The following is an 11,828-nucleotide window of genomic DNA, read 5'->3' as shown; positions in this document are numbered from 1 at the left end:
TGTACTACTGTTACTCCTGTTAAAGACATAGGAACACAGCACAACTAATGTGTACTACTGTTACTCCTGTTAAAGACATAGGAACACAGCACAACTAATGTGTACTACTGTTACTCCTGTTAAAGACATAGGAACACAGCACAACTAATGTGTACTACTGTTACTCCTGTTAAAGACATAGGAACACAGCACAACTAATGTGTACTACTGTTACTCCTGTTAAAGACATAGGAACACAGCACAACTAATGTGTACTACTGTTACTCCTGTTAAAGACATAGGAACACAGCACAACTAATGTGTACTACTGTTACTCCTGTTAAAGACAGGAACACAGCACAACTAATGTGTACTACTGTTACTCCTGTTAAAGACATAGGAACACAGCACAACTAATGTGTACTACTGTTACTCCTGTTAAAGACAGGAACACAGCACAACTAATGTGTACTACTGTTACTCCTGTTAAAGACATAGGAACACAGCACAACTAATGTGTACTACTGTTACTCCTGTTAAAGACATAGGAACACAGCACAACTAATGTGTACTACTGTTACTCCTGTTAAAGACATAGGAACACAGCACAACTAATGTGTACTACTGTTACTCCTGTTAAAGACATAGGAACACAGCACAACTAATGTGTACTACTGTTACTCCTGTTAAAGACAGGAACACAGCACAACTAATGTGTACTACTGTTACTCCTGTTAAAGACAGGAACACAGCACAACTAATGTGTACTACTGTTACTCCTGTTAAAGACAGGAACACAGCACAACTAATGTGTACTACTGTTACTCCTGTTAAAGACAGGAACACAGCACAACTAATGTGTACTACTGTTACTCCTGTTAAAGACAGGAACACAGCACAACTAATGTGTACTACTGTTACTCCTGTTAAAGACAGGAACACAGCACAACTAATGTGTACTACTGTTACTCCTGTTAAAGACATAGGAACACAGCACAACTAATGTGTACTACTGTTACTCCTGTTAAAGACATAGGAACACAGCACAACTAATGTGTACTACTGTTACTCCTGTTAAAGACAGGAACACAGCACAACTAATGTGTACTACTGTTACTCCTGTTAAAGACATAGGAACACAGCACAACTAATGTGTACTACTGTTACTCCTGTTAAAGACATAGGAACACAGCACAACTAATGTGTACTACTGTTAAAGACAGGAACACAGCAAACTAATGTGTACTACTGTTACTCCTGTTAAAGACATAGGAACACAGCACAACTAATGTGTACTACTGTTACTCCTGTTAAAGACATAGGAACACAGCACAACTAATGTGTACTACTGTTACTCCTGTTAAAGACATAGGAACACAGCACAACTAATGTGTACTACTGTTACTCCTGTTAAAGACATAGGAACACAGCACAACTAATGTGTACTACTGTTACTCCTGTTAAAGACAGGAACACAGCACAACTAATGTGTACTACTGTTACTCCTGTTAAAGACATAGGAACACAGCACAACTAATGTGTACTACTGTTACTCCTGTTAAAGACATAGGAACACAGCACAACTAATGTGTACTACTGTTACTCCTGTTAAAGACAGGAACACAGCACAACTAATGTGTACTACTGTTACTCCTGTTAAAGATAGGAACACAGCACAACTAATGTGTACTACTGTTACTCCTGTTAAAGACATAGGAACACAGCACAACTAATGTGTACTACTGTTACTCCTGTTAAAGACAGGAACACAGCACAACTAATGTGTACTACTGTTACTCCTGTTAAAGACATAGGAACACAGCACAACTAATGTGTACTACTGTTACTCCTGTTAAAGACATAGGAACACAGCACAACTAATGTGTACTACTGTTACTCCTGTTAAAGACATAGGAACACAGCACAACTAATGTGTACTACTGTTACTAATGTGTACCTGTTAAAGACATAGGAACACAGCACAACTAATGTGTACTACTGTTACTCCTGTTAAAGACATAGGAACACAGCACAACTAATGTGTACTACTGTTACTCCTGTTAAAGACATAGGAACACAGCACAACTAATGTGTACTACTGTTACTCCTGTTAAAGACAGGAACACAGCACAACTAATGTGTACTACTGTTACCCTGTTAAAGACATAGGAACACAGCACAACTAATGTGTACTACTGTTACTCCTGTTAAAGACAGGAACACAGCACAACTAATGTGTACTACTGTTACTCCTGTTAAAGACATAGGAACACAGCACAACTAATGTGTACTACTGTTACTCCTGTTAAAGACATAGGAACACAGCACAACTAATGTGTACTACTGTTACTCCTGTTAAAGACATAGGAACACAGCACAACTAATGTGTACTACTGTTACTCCTGTTAAAGACAGGAACACAGCACAACTAATGTGTACTACTGTTACTCCTGTTAAAGACAGGAACACAGCACAACTAATGTGTACTACTGTTACTCCTGTTAAAGACATAGGAACACAGCACAACTAATGTGTACTACTGTTACTCCTGTTAAAGACATAGGAACACAGCACAACTAATGTGTACTACTGTTACTCCTGTTAAAGACATAGGAACACAGCACAACTAATGTGTACTACTGTTACTCCTGTTAAAGACAGGAACACAGCACAACTAATGTGTACTACTGTTACTCCTGTTAAAGACATAGGAACACAGCACAACTAATGTGTACTACTGTTACTCCTGTTAAAGACATAGGAACACAGCACAACTAATGTGTACTACTGTTACTCCTGTTAAAGACATAGGAACACAGCACAACTAATGTGTACTACTGTTACTCCTGTTAAAGACATAGGAACACAGCACAACTAATGTGTACTACTGTTACTCCTGTTAAAGACATAGGAACACAGCACAACTAATGTGTACTACTGTTACTCCTGTTAAAGACATAGGAACACAGCACAACTAATGTGTACTACTGTTACTCCTGTTAAAGACATAGGAACACAGCACAACTAATGTGTACTACTGTTACTCCTGTTAAAGACATAGGAACACAGCACAACTAATGTGTACTACTGTTACTCCTGTTAAAGACAGGAACACAGCACAACTAATGTGTACTACTGTTACTCCTGTTAAAGACAGGAACACAGCACAACTAATGTGTACTACTGTTACTCCTGTTAAAGACAGGAACACAGCACAACTAATGTGTACTACTGTTACTCCTGTTAAAGACATAGGAACACAGCACAACTAATGTGTACTACTGTTACTCCTGTTAAAGACATAGGAACACAGCACAACTAATGTGTACTACTGTTACTCCTGTTAAAGACATAGGAACACAGCACAACTAATGTGTACTACTGTTACTCCTGTTAAAGACATAGGAACACAGCACAACTAATGTGTACTACTGTTACTCCTGTTAAAGACATAGGAACACAGCACAACTAATGTGTACTACTGTTACTCTTCTTAAAGACAGGAACTGTTAAAGACATAGGAACACAGCACAACTAATGTGTACTACTGTTACTCCTGTTAAAGACAGGAACACAGCACAACTAATGTGTACTACTGTTACTCCTGTTAAAGACAGGAACACAGCACAACTAATGTGTACTACTGTTACTCCTGTTAAAGACAGGAACACAGCACAACTAATGTGTACTACTGTTACTCCTGTTAAAGACATAGGAACACAGCACAACTAATGTGTACTACTGTTACTCCTGTTAAAGACAGGAACACAGCACAACTAATGTGTACTACTGTTACTCTGTTAAAGACATAGGAACACAGCACAACTAATGTGTACTACTGTTACTCCTGTTAAAGACATAGGAACACAGCACAACTAATGTGTACTACTGTTACTCCTGTTAAAGATAGGAACACAGCACAACTAATGTGTACTACTGTTACTCCTGTTAAAGACATAGGAACACAGCACAACTAATGTGTACTACTGTTACTCCTGTTAAAGACATAGGAACACAGCACAACTAATGTGTACTACTGTTACTCCTGTTAAAGACATAGGAACACAGCACAACTAATGTGTACTACTGTTACTCCTGTTAAAGACATAGGAACACAGCACAACTAATGTGTACTACTGTTACTCCTGTTAAAGACATAGGAACACAGCACAACTAATGTGTACTACTGTTACTCCTGTTAAAGACAGGAACACAGCACAACTAATGTGTACTACTGTTACTCCTGTTAAAGACATAGGAACACAGCACAACTAATGTGTACTACTGTTACTCCTGTTAAAGACATAGGAACACAGCACAACTAATGTGTACTACTGTTACTCCTGTTAAAGACATAGGAACACAGCACAACTAATGTGTACTACTGTTACTCCTGTTAAAGACAGGAACACAGCACAACTAATGTGTACTACTGTTACTCCTGTTAAAGACAGGAACACAGCACAACTAATGTGTACTACTGTTACTCCTGTTAAAGACATAGGAACACAGCACAACTAATGTGTACTACTGTTACTCCTGTTAAAGACAGGAACACAGCACAACTAATGTGTACTACTGTTACTCCTGTTAAAGACAGGAACACAGCACAACTAATGTGTACTACTGTTACTCCTGTTAAAGACATAGGAACACAGCACAACTAATGTGTACTACTGCACTCTTCTTAAAGACAGGAACAGTTAAAGACATAGTAACACAGCACAACTAATGTAAACTACTGTTACTCCTGTTAAAGACATAGGAACACAGCACAACTAATGTGTACTACTGTTACTCCTGTTAAAGACATAGGAACACAGCACAACTAATGTGTACTACTGTTACTCCTGTTAAAGACATAGGAACACAGCACAACTAATGTGTACTACTGTTACTCCTGTTAAAGACATAGGAACACAGCACAACTAATGTGTACTACTGTTACTCCTGTTAAAGACATAGGAACACAGCACAACTAATGTGTACTACTGTTACTCCTGTTAAAGACAGGAACACAGCACAACTAATGTGTACTACTGTTACTCCTGTTAAAGACAGGAACACAGCACAACTAATGTGTACTACTGTTACTCCTGTTAAAGACAGGAACACAGCACAACTAATGTGTACTACTGTTACTCCTGTTAAAGACATAGGAACACAGCACAACTAATGTGTACTACTGTTACTCCTGTTAAAGACATAGGAACACAGCACAACTAATGTGTACTACTGTTACTCCTGTTAAAGACAGGAACACAGCACAACTAATGTGTACTACTGTTACTCCTGTTAAAGACATAGGAACACAGCACAACTAATGTGTACTACTGTTACTCCTGTTAAAGACATAGGAACACAGCACAACTAATGTGTACTACTGTTACTCCTGTTAAAGACATAGGAACACAGCACAACTAATGTGTACTACTGTTACTCCTGTTAAAGACATAGGAACACAGCACAACTAATGTGTACTACTGTTACTCCTGTTAAAGTCATAGGAACACAGCACAACTAATGTGTACTACTGTTAAAGACATAGGAACACAGCACAACTAATGTGTACTACTGTTACTCCTGTTAAAGACAAAAACACAGCACAACTAATGTGTACTACTGTTACTCCTGTTAAAGACATAGGAACACAGCACAACTAATGTGTACTACTGTTACTCCTGTTAAAGACATAGGAACACAGCACAACTAATGTGTACTACTGTTACTCCTGTTAAAGACATAGGAACACAGCACAACTAATGTGTACTACTGTTACTCCTGTTAAAGACATAGGAACACAGCACAACTAATGTGTACTACTGTGTACTACTGTTACCCTGTTAAAGACATAGGAACACAGCACAACTAATGTGTACTACTGTTACTCCTGTTAAAGACATAGGAACACAGCACAACTAATGTGTACTACTGTTACTCCTGTTAAAGACATAGGAACACAGCACAACTAATGTGTACTACTGTTACTCCTGTTAAAGACATAGGAACACAGCACAACTAATGTGTACTACTGTTACTCCTGTTAAAGACAGGAACACAGCACAACTAATGTGTACTACTGTTACTCCTGTTAAAGACAGGAACACAGCACAACTAATGTGTACTACTGTTACTCCTGTTAAAGACAGGAACACAGCACAACTAATGTGTACTACTGTTACTCCTGTTAAAGACAGGAACACAGCACAACTAATGTGTACTACTGTTACTCCTGTTAAAGACATAGGAACACAGCACAACTAATGTGTACTACTGTTACTCCTGTTAAAGACATAGGAACACAGCACAACTAATGTGTACTACTGTTACTCCTGTTAAAGACATAGGAACACAGCACAACTAATGTGTACTACTGTTACTCCTGTTAAAGACATAGGAACACAGCACAACTAATGTGTACTACTGTTACTCCTGTTAAAGACATAGGAACACAGCACAACTAATGTGTACTACTGTTACTCCTGTTAAAGACATAGGAACACAGCACAACTAATGTGTACTACTGTTACTCCTGTTAAAGACATAGGAACACAGCACAACTAATGTGTACTACTGTTACTCCTGTTAAAGACATAGGAACACAGCACAACTAATGTGTACTACTGTTACTCCTGTTAAAGACAGGAACACAGCACAACTAATGTGTACTACTGTTACTCCTGTTAAAGACAGGAACACAGCACAACTAATGTGTACTACTGTTACTCCTGTTAAAGACAGGAACACAGCACAACTAATGTGTACTACTGTTACTCCTGTTAAAGACATAGGAACACAGCACAACTAATGTGTACTACTGTTACTCCTGTTAAAGACATAGGAACACAGCACAACTAATGTGTACTACTGTTACTCCTGTTAAAGACATAGGAACACAGCACAACTAATGTGTACTACTGTTACTCCTGTTAAAGACATAGGAACACAGCACAACTAATGTGTACTACTGTTACTCCTGTTAAAGACATAGGAACACAGCACAACTAATGTGTACTACTGTTACTCCTGTTAAAGACATAGGAACACAGCACAACTAATGTGTACTACTGTTACTCCTGTTAAAGACATAGGAACACAGCACAACTAATGTGTACTACTGTTACTCCTGTTAAAGACATAGGAACACAGCACAACTAATGTGTACTACTGATACTCCTGTTAATAACATAGGAACACAGCTTAACTAATGTGTACTACTGTTACTACTGTTAAAGACATAGGAACACAGCACAACTAATGTGTACTACTGTTACTCCTGTTAAAGACATAGGAACACAGCACAACTAATGTGTACTACTGTTACTCCTGTTAAAGACATAACACAGCACAACTAATGTGTACTACTGTTACTCCTGTTAAAGACAGGAACACAGCACAACTAATGTGTACTACTGTTACTCCTGTTAAAGACATAGGAACACAGCACAACTAATGTGTACTACTGTTACTCCTGTTAAAGACATAGGAACACAGCACAACTAATGTGTACTACTGTTACTCCTGTTAAAGAGATAGGAACACATCACAACTAATGTGTACTACTGTTACTCCTGTTAAAGACAGGAACACAGCACAACTAATGTGTACTACTGTTACTCCTGTTAAAGACATAGGAACACAGCACAACTAATGTGTACTACTGTTACTCCTGTTAAAGACAGGAACACAGCACAACTAATGTGTACTACTGTTACTCCTGCTAAAGACATTAAACACAGCACAACTAATGTGTACTACTGTTATTCCTGTTAAAGACATAGGAACACAGCACAACTAATGTGTACTACTGTTACTCCTGTTAAAGACATAGGAACACAGCACAACTAATGTGTACTACTGTTACTCCTGTTAAAGACAGGAACACAGCACAACTAATGTGTACTACTGTTACTCCTGTTAAAGACATAGGAACACAGCACAACTAATGTGTACTACTGTTACTCCTGTTAAAGACATAGGAACACAGCACAACTAATGTGTACTACTGTTACTCCTGTTAAAGACATAGGAACACAGCACAACTAATGTGTACTACTGTTACTCCTGTTAAAGACATAGGAACACAGCACAACTAATGTGTACTACTGTTACTCCTGTTAAAGACAGCAGGAACACAGCACAACTAATGTGTACTACTGTTACTCCTGTTAAAGACATAGGAACACAGCACAACTAATGTGTACTACTGTTACTCCTGTTAAAGACATAGGAACACAGCACAACTAATGTGTACTACTGTTACTCCTGTTAAAGACAGGAACACAGCACAACTAATGTGTACTACTGTTACTCCTGTTAAAGACAGGAACACAGCACAACTAATGTGTACTACTGTTACTCCTGTTAAAGACATAGGAACACAGCACAACTAATGTGTACTACTGTTACTCCTGTTAAAGACATAGGAACACAGCACAACTAATGTGTACTACTGTTACTCCTGTTAAAGACATAGGAACACAGCACAACTAATGTGTACTACTGTTACTCCTGTTAAAGACATAGGAACACAGCACAACTAATGTGTACTACTGTTACTCCTGTTAAAGACAGGAACACAGCACAACTAATGTGTACTACTGTTACTCCTGTTAAAGACATAGGAACACAGCACAACTAATGTGTACTACTGTTACTCCTGTTAAAGACAGGAACACAGCACAACTAATGTGTACTACTGTTACTCCTGTTAAAGACATAGGAACACAGCACAACTAATGTGTACTACTGTTACTCCTGTTAAAGACATAGGAACACAGCACAACTAATGTGTACTACTGTTACTCCTGTTAAAGACAGGAACACAGCACAACTAATGTGTACTACTGTTACTCCTGTTAAAGACATAGGAACACAGCACAACTAATGTGTACTACTGTTAGCCTGTTAAAGACATAGGAACACAGCACAACTAATGTGTACTACTGTTACTCCTGTTAAAGACATAGGAACACAGCACAACTAATGTGTACTACTGTTACTCCTGTTAAAGACATAGGAACACAGCACAACTAATGTGTACTACTGTTACTCCTGTTAAAGACATAGGAACACAGCACAACTAATGTGTACTACTGTTACTCCTGTTAAAGACATAGGAACACAGCACAACTAATGTGTACTACTGTTACTCCTGTTAAAGACAGGAACACAGCACAACTAATGTGTACTACTGTTACTCCTGTTAAAGACAGGAACACAGCACAACTAATGTGTACTACTGTTACTCCTGTTAAAGACAGGAACACAGCACAACTAATGTGTACTACTGTTACTCCTGTTAAAGACAGGAACACAGCACAACTAATGTGTACTACTGTTACCCTGTTAAAGACATAGGAACACAGCACAACTAATGTGTACTACTGTTACTCCTGTTAAAGACATAGGAACACAGCACAACTAATGTGTACTACTGTTACTCCTGTTAAAGACAGGAACACAGCACAACTAATGTGTACTACTGTTACTCCTGTTAAAGACATAGGAACACAGCACAACTAATGTGTACTACTGTTACTCCTGTTAAAGACAGGAACACAGCACAACTAATGTGTACTACTGTTACTCCTGTTAAAGACAGGAACACAGCACAACTAATGTGTACTACTGTTACTCCTGTTAAAGACAGGAACACAGCACAACTAATGTGTACTACTGTTACTCCTGTTAAAGACATAGGAACACAGCACAACTAATGTGTACTACTGTTACTCCTGTTAAAGACATAGGAACACAGCACAACTAATGTGTACTACTGTTACCCTGTTAAAGACATAGGAACACAGCACAACTAATGTGTACTACTGTTACTCCTGTTAAAGACATAGGAACACAGCACAACTAATGTGTACTACTGTTACTCCTGTTAAAGACATAGGAACACAGCACAACTAATGTGTACTACTGTTACTCCTGTTAAAGACATAGGAACACAGCACAACTAATGTGTACTACTGTTACTCCTGTTAAAGACATAGGAACACAGCACAACTAATGTGTACTACTGTTACTCCTGTTAAAGACATAGGAACACAGCACAACTAATGTGTACTACTGTTACTCCTGTTAAAGACATAGGAACACAGCACAACTAATGTGTACTACTGTTACTCCTGTTAAAGACAACTAATGTGTACTACTGTTACTCCTGTTACACAGCACAACTAATGTGTACTACTGTTACTCCTGTTAAAGAGATAGGAACACAGCACAACTAATGTGTACTACTGTTACCCTGTTAAAGACATAGGAACACAGCACAACTAATGTGTACTACTGTTACTCCTGTTAAAGACATAGGAACACAGCACAACTAATGTGTACTACTGTTACTCCTGTTAAAGACATAGGAACACAGCACAACTAATGTGTACTACTGTTACTCTGTTAAAGACATAGGAACACAGCACAACTAATGTGTACTACTGTTACTCCTGTTAAAGACATAGGAACACAGCACAACTAATGTGTACTACTGTTACTCCTGTTAAAGACATAGGAACACAGCACAACTAATGTGTACTACTGTTACTCCTGTTAAAGACATAGGAACACAGCACAACTAATGTGTACTACTGTTACTCCTGTTAAAGACATAGGAACACAGCACAACTAATGTGTACTACTGTTACCCTGTTAAAGACATAGGAACACAGCACAACTAATGTGTACTACTGTTACTCCTGTTAAAGACATAGGAACACAGCACAACTAATGTGTACTACTGTTACTCCTGTTAAAGACATAGGAACACAGCACAACTAATGTGTACTACTGTTACTCCTGTTAAAGACATAGGAACACAGCACAACTAATGTGTACTACTGTTACTCCTGTTAAAGACATAGGAACACAGCACAACTAATGTGTACTACTGTTACCCTGTTAAAGACATAGGAACACAGCACAACTAATGTGTACTCCTGTTACTAAAGACATAGGAACACAGCACAACTAATGTGTACTACTGTTAAAGACAGGAACACAGCACAACTAATGTGTACTAGTGTTACTCCTGTTAAAGACAGAAACACAGCACAACTAATGTGTACTACTGTTACTCCTGTTAAAGACAGGAACACAGCACAACTAATGTGTACTACTGTTACTCCTGTTAAAGACATAGGAACACAGCACAACTAATGTGTACTACTGTTACTCCTGTTAAAGACATAGGAACACAGCACAACTAATGTGTACTACTGTTACTCCTGTTAAAGACAGGAACACAGCACAACTAATGTGTACTACTGTTACTCCTGTTAAAGACATAGGAACACAGCACAACTAATGTGTACTACTGTTACTCCTGTTAAAGATAGGAACACAGCACAACTAATGTGTACTACTGTTACTCCTGTTAAAGACATAGGAACACAGCACAACTAATGTGTACTACTGTTACTCCTGTTAAAGACAGGAACACAGCACAACTAATGTGTACTATTGTTAAAGACAGGAACACAGCACAACTAATGTGTACTACTGTTACCCTGTTAAAGACATAGGAACACAGCACAACTAATGTGTACTACTGTTACCCTGTTAAAGACATAGGAACACAGCACAACTAATGTGTACTACTGTTACCCTGTTAAAGACATAGGAACACAGCACAACTAATGTGTACTACTGTTACTCCTGTTAAAGACATAGGAACACAGCACAACTAATGTGTACTACTGTTAAAGACAGGAACACAGCACAACTAATGTGTACTACTGTTACTCCTGTTAAAGACAGGAACACAGCACAACTAATGTGTACTACTGTTACCCTGTTAAAGACAGGAACACAGCACAACTAATGTGTACTACTGTTACTCC

This window comes from Tachypleus tridentatus, chromosome 1 (assembly GCF_004210375.1).
Source record: "Tachypleus tridentatus isolate NWPU-2018 chromosome 1, ASM421037v1, whole genome shotgun sequence".
Lineage (NCBI taxonomy): Eukaryota > Metazoa > Arthropoda > Merostomata > Xiphosura > Limulidae > Tachypleus > Tachypleus tridentatus.
This window is presented reverse-complemented; position numbering follows the sequence as displayed.